Here is a 14,979-nt window from a genome sequence, read left to right on the forward strand (position 1 = left end):
GCAAAACAGCTATAAACAGATATTCACCAAACATTGAAGCTCCAAAATTTATGAGGCTAACATTGACAGAATTTAAGAGGGAATTAGAAATCTCTACAATAAAGGTTGAAGACTTCAATACTCTACTTTCAATAATGGACAGAGAAACTAGACAAAATATCAGGAAATGGATAAGGGAATTGAGGATGTGAACAACACTCTAAACCAGTTGTACCTAACAGATATGTAAAGAACACTCTATGTGACAACAGCAAAATGCATTTTCCTCAAACACTTGTGAAATATTCTCCAGGGTAGAGAATATAGGCCACAGAACAAGTCTTAACAAATTTAAAATGATGTAAATAATTCAACAAAGAGATAGAAACCATAAAAATAAATCATGCAGAAATCCTGGAGCTGAAGAATATAATGACTGCACTGAAATATTCAATAGAGAATTTCAATAGCAGACTCGAAGAAGCAGAATAAACAATCAATGAACTAGAAGATAGGACATTTGAAATTATCAGTCAGAGAAGCAAAAAGAAAAGAGAATAAAAAAGAATAAGGAAAGCCTACAGGGCTTATGAGAAATCAACAAAGGAAACAATACAGGTATTATGGAAATACCAAAAGAAGAAAAACAGAAAGGGACAGAAAGTATATTTAAAGCAATAATGGCTGAAAACTTCCCAAACATGGAGAAAAAATAGAAATCCAGCTTCAAGAGGTGCAATGCACTCCAAATAGGTTAAGCCTAACAATGGTTACACCAGACACGTTATATTTAATTTTAATAAGTCAAAGACAAAGAGAGACTTTTGGGAGCAGCAAGAGAAAAACACAGTCACATATAAGGGAACGTACCATAAAACTGTCAGAAGATGTCTCAACAGAAACTTTCTAGGTCAGGAGAGAACGAAATGATATATTCAAAATAATTAAAGAAAAAAATTGTCAACCAGAATACTATACTGAACAATTCTGTTTTTCAGAAATGAAGTAGAGATAAAGACTTTCCTGAATAACAACAAAAGAAGGTAAGAGAGTTCATCATCACTAGACTTGCCTTATAAGAAATGCTATAGGGAGTTCTTCAAGTAGAAATAAAATAATGCTACTTAAATAATAAAAACATAACATTGGTATAAAATCCATTGATAATACTAAATATATATTCAGAGTCACATTCTCTACTAAATTGGTGGTTCATAATTCACTCACAAGTCTAATTTAAAAGTTAAAAAACAGACATAATAAAATTATTCATAACCACAGCAATTTGTTATTGGATACACAATATAAAAATGAATAAGTTGTAATATCAATAACCTTAAATGTGATGGAAAGAGGTAAAAGTATATAAAGTTTAGTTAATGGTAGCAAAGTTAAGTTGTCAGGTTATATGTCAGATAATGTTATAAATATAAGATATTTTATGTAAGTCTCATCATAACTACAAAAACAACAACATACAGTTGACCTTTGAACAACATAGGAGTTAGGGGTGCTGACCCCCCATTGCAGTTAAAAATCTATGTTGTTAAAAAAAAAACACAAGCCCCAAATAGCATCACTTAGGTTAAGGTCCCAAGTCAGTAAACCAAGACAATATTTTTAAAAAAATTTTTTTTAAATGTTTATTTTTGAGAGACACAGAGAGTATGAGACAGAGGGAGGGGGAGGGAGAGAGAGAGAGAGTGAGATACACAGAATCTGAAGCAGGATCCAGGCTCTGAGCTGCCAGCACAGAGCCTGATGCAGGGCTCAAATCCACGAACTGTGAGATCATGACCTGAGCTGAAGTCGGATGCTTATCCAACTGAGCCACCCAGACACCCCAAACAAAGACAATATTTAACCTAACTCAGTTTCAACCCCCCATAAATGTAACCATTAACTAGTCACCATGAAGATTTCCTGGTCAGCACTGATAGATCCCTTCTGTTCCTCCCAGGAGTGAAATCTTGCCTAAAACAATGAATTCTTTGCTAATAATTTCCATTTTCCTACATCCTTTCTACATTTATTTTTAAAATGTTTATTTATTTATTTTTTAGAGAGAGAATGAGTGTGTGCATGCATGCGTGCAAGTGGGGAAGGGGCAGAGAGAGTGGGAGAGAGAATCCCAAGCAGGCTCTGCACTGTCAGCATGGAGCCCAACATGGGGCTCAATCTCACCAATTGTGAGATCATGAGCTGAGCCAAAATCAACAGTTGGACTCTTAACCAACTGAGCCACCCAAGCCCCTCTATTCCTTTATACATTAAAAAACCTTTCCTTTTCTGTAGCCCTCTGGGTCTCCCCTCTACTTGCTAGATGGGGTACTGCCTGATTCATGATTTTTTAAAAAATAAATTCCAATTAGACCTTTAAAATTTATTTGGTTGAATTTTTGTTATTTGACAGCATATAACATTTGACTCACCCAAAACTTAACTACTAATAGCCTACTGTTGACTAGGAGCCTTACTGATAACATAAATAGTTGATAAACACATATTATGTATTTATATGTACTATATACTATATTCTTAAGATAACATAAGCTAGATAAAAGAAAATGTTAAGAAAATCATAAGGAAGAGAAAATACAATTATAGTACCACATAGTATTTATGAAAAAAATCCACATATAAGTAGATGTTTATACCTGTGTTGTTCAAGGGTCAACTGTAGTAGTTACACAAAAAAATTATGATAAAAGTCAAAATATACTGTCACAAAAAGTCATCAAATCACAACAGAAGACAAGATAAGAAGGAAAGAACAATGGATTTATCAAACAATCTGAAAACAATTAACAAATGGCAATATAAATGAATTAAATTCTCCAGTCAAAAGACACAGAATGACTGAGTAGATAAAAACATAAAACCAAAACCAATAATAACACAGACCCAATGATACACTGTCTACAAGAGACTTACTTTAGCCTTAGAAACACACATCTTAAAGTAAAGGGATGATAAAAGATATTTCAAGCAAATGGTAACCAAAAGAAAAGAGTGGTAGATATATTTACATCAGACAAAATAGACTTTAAATTAAAAATGGCCAAAAGAGACAAAGAAGGTCATTATATAATGACAAAGGGGTCAATCCATAAGGCAGATATAATAATTGCATATATTTATGCCCCAACATCAGAAAACCTAAATATATAAATCAAATACTAACGGAAATAAAAAGGGAAATAAACAGCAATACCATAATAGTTGGCCCAGGTCTTTAATACCCCATGCTCAACAATAGACGTATCATCCAAAGAACGAATAAGTAAACAACAAATTTTAGTCATACTATAGGTCAAAAGGACCTAAAATACATCTATAGGATAGTTCATCCATCCATAAGCAGCAGGATACACATTCCTCTCAAGCACACAAGGAACATTTTCCAGGACTGATCATACGTTAGGACACAAAATAAGTCTTAATACATTTAAGAACACTGAAATCACACCAAGAATCTTTTCTCACTGCAATGGTATGAAACTAGTAAACAGGAGGAAAACTGGAAAATTCACAAATGCATGGGAGTGAAGAAAATACTTCTGAACAACCAGTGGATCAAAGAAGAAATTAAAATGGAAAAAAAGTATCTTGAGACAAATGAAAATGGAAACAATATGCCAAAACTTGTGAAATGCAGCAAAAGCAGTTCTAAGAGGGACGTTTACAGCAATAAACACATACATCAAGGAAAAAGAAGTATTTCAAATAAATCTATCAACTGAATGAATTAGAAAGAGAACAAATTAGAAGCTAAGTCCAGTTTAGTACAGAAAGGAAATAATAAAAAACAGAAATAAGTCAAGATAACAAGAAAAGAATAGAAAAGATTAAGACTTGGTTCTTGGAAAAGATAAGCAAAATTGACAAATCTTTAGCTGAACTAACCAAAAGACAAAAAAAGAGAAGTCCCAAATAAATAAAATTATAAGTGAAAGAGGAGAGATTACAACTGATACCACATAAATACAGAGGAACATATGAGATTACTACGAACAACTATATGCCAACAACTGGGCAACCTAGAAGAAATGGATAAATTCCTAGAAACATACAAACTACCAAGACTGAATCAAGAAAAAAGAAGAAACCTAAAGAGACCAGCAATGAGTAAGGAGATTGAATCAGTAATCAAACCCCTCTCAACAAGGAAAAACCCAAGAGCAGATGGCTTTACTAATGAACTTTACCAAACATTTAAAGAATTAATGTCAATCCTTCTCACCCTGTTCTAAAAATTGAAGCAAAAGAACACTTCTAAACTCATTTTACAAGGCCATTATTACCCTGATACCAAAGCCAGATAAGTATACTATTAGAAAAGAAAACCACGGACTAAATCTCTGATAAATAAATAAATATTTATACAAAATTCCCAACATAATACTAACAAACCAAATTCAGCAACACTTAATAAGATCATACACCATGACCAAGAGGGATTCCTCCCTGGGGTTCAAGGACAGTGCAACATATGCAAATCAATAAGTGGGATACACTGCATTGGTAGAATGAAAGATAAAAATTATATGGTTATTTCAATAGAAGCAGAAAAAGCATTTGACAAAATTGAACATCCATTTATGATAAAAAAACACTGAAGAAATTAGGTTTATAGAAATAACACACCTAACATAATATAGGCCATATATGAGAGCCCACAAATAACATCATACTCAATGGTGAAAGTGTGAAAGAAATTCTTCTAAGATAAGGAACAAGACAAAGATGTTTACTCTCATTACTTCTATTCAGCACAGTACTGGAAGTTGTAGCCAGGCAGGAGAAAAAAATAAAAGGTATCAGAATTAAACAGGAAGAAATAAAGTTGTTCTATTTCCAGATGACATATTTTATACCTAAAAAATCTTAAAGACTACACACACACACACACACACACACACACACACACACACACACACCTAATCAACAAATTCAGCACATTGGCAGGATGTGCTGCCAGAAGCATTTCTATATATTAGCAATGAATTACCTGAAAAAGAAATAAGGAAAACAATCTTACTTACAATAACACAGACAATAAAATATTTATGAATAAATTTAACCGAGGTGAAAACTCTTTACACTGAAAATTAGAAGACATTGATGAAAGAAATTGAAGAAAACACAAATAAATGGAAATAAATCCTGTGCATTGAATGGAAGAATTTATATTGTTAAAATAGCCAAACAACTCAAAGCCTTCTAAAATTCAATGAAATCCTTATCAAGATTCCAACAGCATTTTTCACATATATTGGAAAAACAGTTCTAAACTGTGTATGGAACCACAAAAGACCCCAAGTGGCCAGCCAAAGCAATCCTGAGAAAGAAACTAAAGCTGGAGGCATCAGAATTCCTGATTTCAAACTATATTACATTCTATAGTAGTTAAAAACAGCAGGATACTGGCATAAAACAGACACAGTGATCAATGGGATAAAATTTAGAATCTGCAAAATAAACCCATGCTTATGTGGTTAATTAATATTCAACAAGGAAGTCAAAAATATTCAATGGAGAAAAGACTATCTTTTTAATAAATGGTTCAGGGAAAATTGGACATCCTAAATCAAAAGAATGAAACTAGATCCTTATATCACTCAAATTAACTCGAAATGGAGTAAAGACTGAAATGTTAGTGTTAAAAAAAATGAAATTTCTAGAAGAAAATGTAAGAAAATCATTTATTGACTTCAGTCTTGGGAATAATTTTTTAGTTATAACACCTAAAGACAAGCATCAAAGGCAAAAATAAACAAGTGGGACAACATCAAGATAAAAAGGCTTTGCACAGAAAAAAGATCAACAAACTGAAAAGACAATCTACACAAATGGGAGAAAATATATGCAAATGATATATTCGGCTAAAGGGTTAATTTCCAAAATATATAAAGAACACATACAACTCAATCACAAAAAAAAACAAACAATCCAATTTAAAAATGGGTGTAAGACCTAAAATGACATGTTTTCTCAAAGATATTCACATGTCTAAGAGTTACAATATAATAATTAAAAACCCAATTTTCAACAAAGTAAAATCACAAAACATAGAGAGAAACAGCAGAACATTGCTCATTCAAAGGATCTAAATAAATTTACAGAAATCATCCCCAAGAAAGCCAAGGCATCACACTTACTAGACAAAGACTTAAAAAACTATTTAAAATATGAGAGGAGGCAAAAATAAAGTAAACCAATTTTAAAATGGTAAAAAACCCTGAAGAGACATTTTTCCAAAGAGAGTAACAGGTGCTCAGGATCACTAATAATGAGGGAAATTCAAATCAAAACCACAATGAGATATCACCTTACATCTGTTAAAATGGTTACCATCAGAAAGACCAGAGATAACAAATGAGAATAAGGAGGTGAAGAAAATCTCCCTGATATACAAATTGAAGGCAGTGTAGTTAGAGGGTTGGTCAGCCCTTTGATATCATTCAGAATGCAATCCAGTTCTCTGAGTAATAAAAAATAATCTTACAAATTATTTCATTATGAGAACAAAAAACTTCTACATAAGTGATTCAAAACCCACTTATTTTTTTTTTAATTTTTTTACCTCTCTTGGTTACCTAAGAGAGGAGACTACTGATCACTAGTTAACAATTCCAGGAGAGAACCCTAACACTTTTGATCAGTACATCATGGTTGGGAGTCCCCAAGAAAAACCCAATAGTCAAGCACTGGATGGAACAATGTTTTACTGACATAAAGAGACAGAACAAGACGAACTTCACTAGTGGGCATTAGACCCCATACCCAGTGGGCCTCTCCTGGTGGCTTAGGCATGGCAATTGCCCTAAGCATGCATCTCCTGCAACAGTGGAAGGAGCCTTGCCCCTTTCCACAGAAGACAGGTGTAGCAGTGGATTGGTCAGGTACCATATGATGCACATCCTTTAAGCAGAGACAAAAGAACATTCAGAAAGTTAAACAAGGAGCAATGTCCTCACTCAAGGTGCTAAGCCTAACACAGGCTGTATGGGTTCTTTATCTCTTTGGAAAAACATGTTCCAGGCTCAAGGTTTATTCTTATGTGGCTGGATGCACATGAGTCTACACACATGAGACTGCCTTTTCCAAACAAGATAAAATATGGAAACACTAATTATTCAACATAAGATTACCTACATTGGGCTTATTACAGAGGAACTAAAGCTATTTGGGTTTGTTAATAAACGTGTCTTATGCCACACTGAAAAATTTACTATGAGGAAGAATATACATACTTCCAGAAATTATGAAATTTATTCACAAACTTGCCAATCTACAGAATGCTGGTATAATAGTCCTTAATACCTCAATTTTAGTTTTCACTAGAAATTAAAGGACTAAAAATTTGAATCAACATATGCAATTAAAACTACTAGAAATAATAAGAGAAATGACTCTATATAGGGAGAGTAGAATGTATTTTTGTAAGAAAAGGTACAAGGTATGAAAATAAACTTTTGTTAAGGGAAAAGAGTAATTTTGTTCTAAAAGAATGGTCATTTTAGAATGAAAAAGAGGAATGGAAGATTAAAACTAAATGGAAATAGAAAGCAGAAAGTGAGAGAAACATTTTACTTGGTCAAGCTGGTGAGAAATGAATGATTTTATTAAAATATTTTAAAAATAAGCTTTAATATCAATAGTATACCTATGCAAAATTAAAATGTAATTCTCTTTCATATTTTGAACAGAAAAAGTTTTCTTAAACTATTGGTGTGCTCTTTTTAAAATTTATTTATTTTGAGAGACAGCATGAGTAGGGGAGGTACAGAGTGAAAGAGAGAGAGAGAGAGAGAGAGAGAGAGAGAGAGAGAGAGAGAGAGGAGAGAATCCCAAGCAGGTTCTCACTGTCAGTGTAGAGCCCAACATGGGACCTGATCTCATGAACTGTGAGATCAAGACCTGAGCCAAAACCAAGAATTGGATGCTTAACCAACTGAGCCACCAAGGCACCCCTCTTGGTGTGCTCTTAATAACAGATTATAAAAGGTTGCTCTATACCCTTGTATAATCTATCTTGAAATCAAATATATTGTGTCTTACCAAAATAATTTCTTGTGCTTCACGCTGTCATTACTGGGTCTTTGATTACTTGGGGGAACGGAGTCTCCTCTATTGAAAGATTTTTTTTTTTGTAAGAGCTAAGATTTTTTACAACTATGTAAATTTTTATGTTTGCCTTAGAAATCTTTATCACTTAAAACATTTTTATTGTTTATTTATTTTTGAGAGAGACAGAGACAGAATGTGAGTGGGTTAGGGCAGAGAGAGAGGGAGACACAGAATCTGAAGCAGGCTCCAGGCTCTGAGCTGTCAGCACTTGAACTCACGAGCTGTGAGATCATGACCTGAGCCAAAGTCAGACACTCAACCGACTGAGCCACCCAAGCGCCCCAGAAATCTTTATCACTTTAGTTGGATAGATAACCCAGATGACTTTTAATCAAGTGTTCAAATCTTTTGCTATTTCTTATAAACTTCCCATAATGAAATTCTAAATGAAGTCTTTTTTTATCTCAAATTAACTTTGGGATATCTTGGAGGGTCCCTGGAACATGTCAAAAGTTGTTTTTCTCTTTCCTTATAAAAGAGACATGTTAGACAATTAGGCTAATTTAACATGTCAAATCACATGGGAATGTATGAAATTCCTTAGAATTCTGTTATGTCTGTTATGTCTATGTAGAATTCTGTTATGGTATAATGTTATCAGTCATAATTCTAATTATTATCTTAAAGTTTATGTCAGAAAAAATAAAATTTCCTTATCAATTTCACTGTAATAGGCTCTCATAAGATCTTTAATATTGGCCACTTTTACGTCTGTTGACATTTACAGTTATTGTTTTACTCTCATGCTTTTGCAAAAGTGCTTCCTCTTCAAAGAGATTCATAAAAGGGACTGCCAAGTACAGATTCTGAATAACTTTAATGTCATACCTTGACATTAATGCCATGAGAATTTTTTGAACTCTAGTGGAGAAACTGATAGATTCATAAAACTTTTAACAAGAATTAACTACATGGAGCACCTGGGTGGCTCAGTTGGTTGAGCATCCAACTCTTGATTTTGGCTTGGGTCATGATCCCAGGGTTGTGGGATCAAGCCCGCATTGGTTCAGCATGGAGCCTGCTTGGAATTCTCTCTCTCCCTCTGCTCCTCTCCCTGTGTCCCTCTCCTATGCTTGTACACATTCTCTCTCTCTCTCTCTCTCTCTCTCTCTCTCTCTCTCTCTAATAGTTTTTAATTTTTTTAACGTTTATTTATTTTTGAGACAGAGAGAGACAGAGCATGAACAGGGGAGGGTCAGACAGAGAGGGAGACACAGAATCCAAAACAGGCTCCAGGCTCTGAGCTGTCAGCACAGAGCCGGACGCGGGGCTCGAACTCACGGACCGTGAGATCATGACTTGAGCCGAAGTTGGACGCTTAACCGACTGAGGCACCCAGGCGCCCCTCTCTAATAATTTTTAAAAAGAATTAACTACATGGAATGGGACTGAAATAACTGATAAGGATGATTATAATTTTTTATGACTTTGAAACACAGCTGTTTCTTCTACATTTTGTTTTCCATACGTAAGAGGTCCCTTTTCTTCTTTCTTTTAACCTGTCTATAACTTATAGCAATTTGGTAAAGCAAACTTTTTTAAACAAAAATGCAATACTGCTGGTTTTTGTACAACATCAGTGTTAGGGGTGCCAACACTCTGCACAGTTGAAAATTCACATATAACTTTTTCCTCCTCTCAAAACTCAACAACTGTGTTTAACATTGTGATTTAAAAGTATAGAAATTACCAAATGACTAGAAGTGAAGGGAAGTTGGAGCAAAGATGCAGGGAAGGCTGGAACAGCAGAGTTCTGGTCTGTTCCCGGCACTCCTCACTCCAGTACCTATGTGAAGCTCATATCATTGAGGTCTTGAACTGAGAAGCACAAAGAAACCAGTTCTGTGAAGGGATTCTTGCCAAAGTGGTGGGTCCAGTCACTGGTCAGAGTTGGCAAGGACCACAGAATAGGAGCTCTTCGGTAGGGAATCTGGGAGAACACCAGGGCAGGATGGCACCAGGCAGAAGAAGCCTGGGCCTTAGAGCAGACAGCAGGAGGGGCGCTGTCCACGGTGCTGACAGTTCTCTGAGGCAGCACCAGGAAACGAGGCTCACTGCTTGCCAGAACTTCCTGCAAGCAGAAACTGTACTAGAACCACATAAGAGGGGTCAGGTAGAGCAAGTGACCTAGGGAGATGGTCAAAGGTACTCTGTCTTCTCCTAGACTCTGCTGGTAAAGAGGGTTCCCATATTCCTGGGTAGAAAAGCCAGGAGTAGGTGTCACTCCAGGATCTAGCTTTGCTAACTTTGGGTGGAGATGAAGAGACGTGTAGTGCCTCTTTCTATGAATGTCTTGCATTTATAAAAAATTCATGTGTAAGTGGACCCATGCAGTTCAAACCCCTATTGTTCAAAGGTCAACTGTATTTCTCTCTTTCTCTCTATCTCATCCTTCTATTATCTGGAAATTCTTGAGTATTCTTACTGTACATAACAATATAGACATTTGCGTAAGTTCAGTGAAAATCTGTTCTTATTACAGGACAAATTTGGGCAACTGCTTAGTTTGGCTTCTTAGACTAAGGAAGCTTTTAAAAATTGAATCTACGTCACTTCCAATTTTAAGAAAACAACATGGACTGTATAAAGACAATCCCTTTAGATATCACCAAAGCTTTAACTGGAATATTATATTTGAGAGTATACATAATAGTACATATACATATACAATAGTATATGTACATATACTATGTACAATACATAATAGTACATATACTATTCTTGCTGCACATATGCAAATAACTAGACCCAGTTTAATAAGACTAGACATGTTTTGCAAACAAATTAGTCTTATTATGATTGTTTTTGGTAGAAATTGGGGTAATTGCAGAGATGAAAAATATTTTCAGTGAAACCTACAACACACCCTAATGGATATCAGATTCTAAACCTGTTCATTGTCTTTGAGGCACTGTTATCCATTTGTAAAATGGAGTGGATACTAAATTATTCTATTTTTCTCCAATATCTGTCTACAGCTTTCCAAATTAATGATCCCAACTTTCTTCCACCCTTCTGATTTGGAATTACTAAGAATAAAAACTGCCCTTTTCCCAAAGTCCTCCAAACTGAACTGGATAACTTGATATAAACTTCATAGAAATCAACACAATGGCTCATTTACAGAAAACCATTGTGTCTGATGCTGTGTGGACCACTCAGAACAGTCACTTGAACACCCAATAACATCACCAGAGACAATTAAATTACACAAGGGACGCTTTGAACCCACATCTAGAAGCCTAATGTCTGGAAGTCTTCTCAATTGGCTGCTCTCTGGACTCAGGACCTGATGTATAGTCTGCCCCAATCATTAACTGTTTCCTTGTTTTCACTGAAATATCTCTTATTAAATATCTGATTGCTCACATGGTATAGGTCTAATTTTGGGATCCTACCTGCAACACTGCCTCTTGAAATGAGACATCACTGTTTAACTGAGTTGACCTATTCTCAAGATGAAGGGATGGATTCAATGAGATGAAACAAGCTACCAACTCAACTTCTAGACTGAAAATTCTTGGGGAAATTTCAAAGGAGGTAGATAATAGGTAGTAAATTATGCTACCCCAAAGTATGCCTCTTTGTTTCAAGGATTATTTCAAGCTGATAAGGTGGTTTTAGAAAATAGAATTTGTTTAGATTCCTTACTGGCTAACAAGGAGGAGTCTCTGCCATAGCAATTACTTCTGCTGTACCTGGTCCAACACCCCTGGTTTGTAGACATTGAAATATGAGAAATTAACAAACAAGCCACTTAGCTAAACAGGTTGATGCCTCTTGTGATATATTCTTTGATTTATCTGATGCCAACTGGTTTGGTTCATGTGTACCCTGGCTAAGGAACATTCTTTAGTCTCTTGCTGGCTAAGGAATATTCTTTAGTCTCTTGCTATTATCCTCCTGATAGTCAGCATGGTAGTCTCCATGGTGTGCTGTATTCTCTCAAAGGTCTTAAATATGTGTCCACAACCATCATCAATACATCAGATGGTCTCATTGCACTTGGAGAAATAGAAAAAAATGAACAGATGAATAGCAAAAACAAACAATTCTTCCGATGTTCCTGACATCATTACCTACAAGTTTCATGAAAGACAAGAACAACTTAACCCTAATGGTAACTAAAAGTGGCACTAATACTAAATTGTTGGTCAGTCTCTCCTGTATGAGAGGATGACCAAAAGGGAGTAATTATTAAAGTATTAACACGAAAAGCCATTGGACTGAGGTAGCTCTGATACCTTGAAAGCCTACACAGGCACACCAATCACAAGCAACAAAATAGGCTTTTCCAAATAAGGCCAGTAACTACTTAAACTACAATCATTCAAATAATTTCTTTGATATTCTTTCATATATTCTCTATATAAACTTTGACACTGGATCCTGTCAGCGCTCCTAATAACTGAGGTTTGGTGTTTCCTGATTCCAATTCATATATGCTCAAATCCTTAAAAATTACAAAGTGTTTCAGTTTACCTTTTAATACTAGGAAAGACAGTGGTGAGCTCCTCTCCAATCCCCAATGCACCCACAGTGGCAATGCCCAGAGTCCCAATGTCCCCAGAATGAATGGATCTTGAAGCTCTACTTCTCTTCTCTACACTAGCCCCTCTTTCTGCATCCATACCACACATGTGGGAGCTGCCTAGCAGTCTGTCTGCCCATTCTCCTTTCACAGGGCACATCTGCCTTAGGTTCCTACATATTTTCCCCTAGTCTCTCAGGCCTTCTGGGAACTTCTAAGACATTCTCTTTTTCACTGCAGCTGCTGCTTCCATCCTTCCTCCTTCTTACCCATCCTTCTCAAGGAATCCAGTGCCTCTAATAAAAGCATAGATCTGATACATCTCTCCTCTGTTAAAAGCTTTTCTTCTATTGATCCCCAGTTGCCCTTAAGGTGAAGAACACACCTCCTACATGGGCCCAAGGCCTCCTCATTAGCCTGTCCTCTTCCTTCTTCCACTCTTTTTCCTTCTTCCTCCTTATACTTGGATCCTCTGGGATCACCTGAGGGCCTCAGTGCTCAGGTCTTTGCATAGACCAGTCCCTCTGCCTGGAGCTCCCTGGCTTTCATATGCCACTGGCCAATAAGGCAGGCTTATGGGAACACTCACTCATTTTCATCCTGCTCAATCTAATGAATGACCAAATTAATAAGGAACCTAATGAATAAGCTGAAAGCAAACCACTCAAGACCTTCCTGCAGGTGAGAAATTCCGTTTATCTTCAAGGACAATCACAGGTATTCCAAGAAAGCTACCCAGCCTTGAAGTCTTTGAAATGAGCTTTGGAATAAGACACTTCAGAGTATCAATTCTGGGTCCATGTCTTCCTATCTGAGAAATCTGAATGAGGCAATGCCAAACCTCAAGGGCCTCATTCCTTCCCCTGAGCAGCTTCCTTCCCTCATCTATAAAATAGGGATAATAACATTTACCTATAGTTGTGAGGAAGATGCAGTGATGAAGCTGTTTTCCTACCTTACTCTTGCCCCCAGTCTGGGGTCACACATTGCCTCCCCCATCCAATCTGTCTGGATTCCTGTGACCTCTAGTTTCAAATAAGATGCAGAACTTGGCCACTCATTATTACCATGCCTACCCTATTGTTCTATGCCACTATCATGTCGTCTGTGGACCTCTGTGCCAGCCCCTCACTGGTCTCTGCCTTTGTGCTCAACTGTGATTCGCTTAAAACTAGTTCCAATCATACACCTCTTCTGGTCAAAAACACTGCCCCTGCCTGAACTCCTCACAATCCTGTCTGTCAGCCCTGATTTTCCTGACCACCTCTTTAGAATGGTACCTTTTCATACCCTTACTTTACACCCTCTTTGGGAGAGAGGGGAGGAGACCAACCCCTATTATCTAGTCTTTTGCAGCAAACTAGCTTAATTGACACTGAGAAAACACTGGACTCTCCAGACTCCGTTGCATCACCCTAAAATAGGAAAGTAGATCCTGTTCCTCTAAGCAGGAGGAGACCAAAGTGGTCAACACATTGCCTGGCACACAATAAGTGCTCAATTAATGTTTTTCTCACATGTCCTACTTGTGCAAAGAGCCCTTCTTATCCATTGCAGGGTTGAACCGTACCCACATCGGGCCTAATGGCAGAAATATGCATTGGCAGGAGCACTGTAACAGCATGGCACCTGAGGGGGCCCTTTGGACTCATTACCATCCTCTGCAAAGACTGACCCAGAGAGGCTTTCATTCCTTTACAATGCCCATCCGTCTCCCAAGCCCAATGCCCAAGAGAGAAATCACCATCCCTCTGGGCTGTGCCAAGTATCAATGAGGCATAACCTGCTGAGGACAACTCAGAAGTCCCTCCACAGGACAGTGAAGAGGGACTTATTCAGTGGGCATGGTGACTCCCAGCTCTGCCGGCTTTCCTTAAATGCTAGTGGGCTGGGTACATCAGCCTCCATGGAGAATAGAAGGAATCAGAGGCAGTACAGCCTGGGATGCTGCCATCAGGGCACACACGAAGCCTGAGTCTTGCCAGTCTCACCAGTCTCAGTGCTACTTCATCAAACTCTAGATTCCGTCCTCTTTCCAGGAGATTGCAAATGCAAATACGTCCGTACGCTACATGCTGGGGTGCTCCCCACCCCCTGACCCCACGATGATTATGAGGATGACAAAAGTACAGTAAACGGGCTCTGGAAACCAAAAAGTGCTATATTGACACTATATTGACAGTCATGCTACTGCTACCACTGAATCAGTAAAGTTTATTCTCAACCCACCAGAGGAGTTGAAAAGGGAACCAAGGCAACCTCTCCAGTCTCTCCAAGCACGAAGATCCACCCCCTTTCCATCAAAGACCATAAGATGCACATCCCAGTTTCCTAAG

General features: G+C 37.0%; 1 protein-coding gene across 4 annotated transcripts in view; it reads right to left on the reverse strand.

Annotated features, from left to right (window-relative positions):
* LOC106989774 (anthrax toxin receptor-like) overlaps window positions 1-14,979 on the reverse strand; it is a 126,857-nt gene that overhangs the window by 106,074 nt on the left and 5,804 nt on the right. The window lies entirely within an intron of this gene.

Source organism: Acinonyx jubatus, chromosome D2 (genome assembly GCF_027475565.1).
Source record: "Acinonyx jubatus isolate Ajub_Pintada_27869175 chromosome D2, VMU_Ajub_asm_v1.0, whole genome shotgun sequence".
Taxonomy (NCBI): Eukaryota; Metazoa; Chordata; class Mammalia; order Carnivora; family Felidae; genus Acinonyx; species Acinonyx jubatus.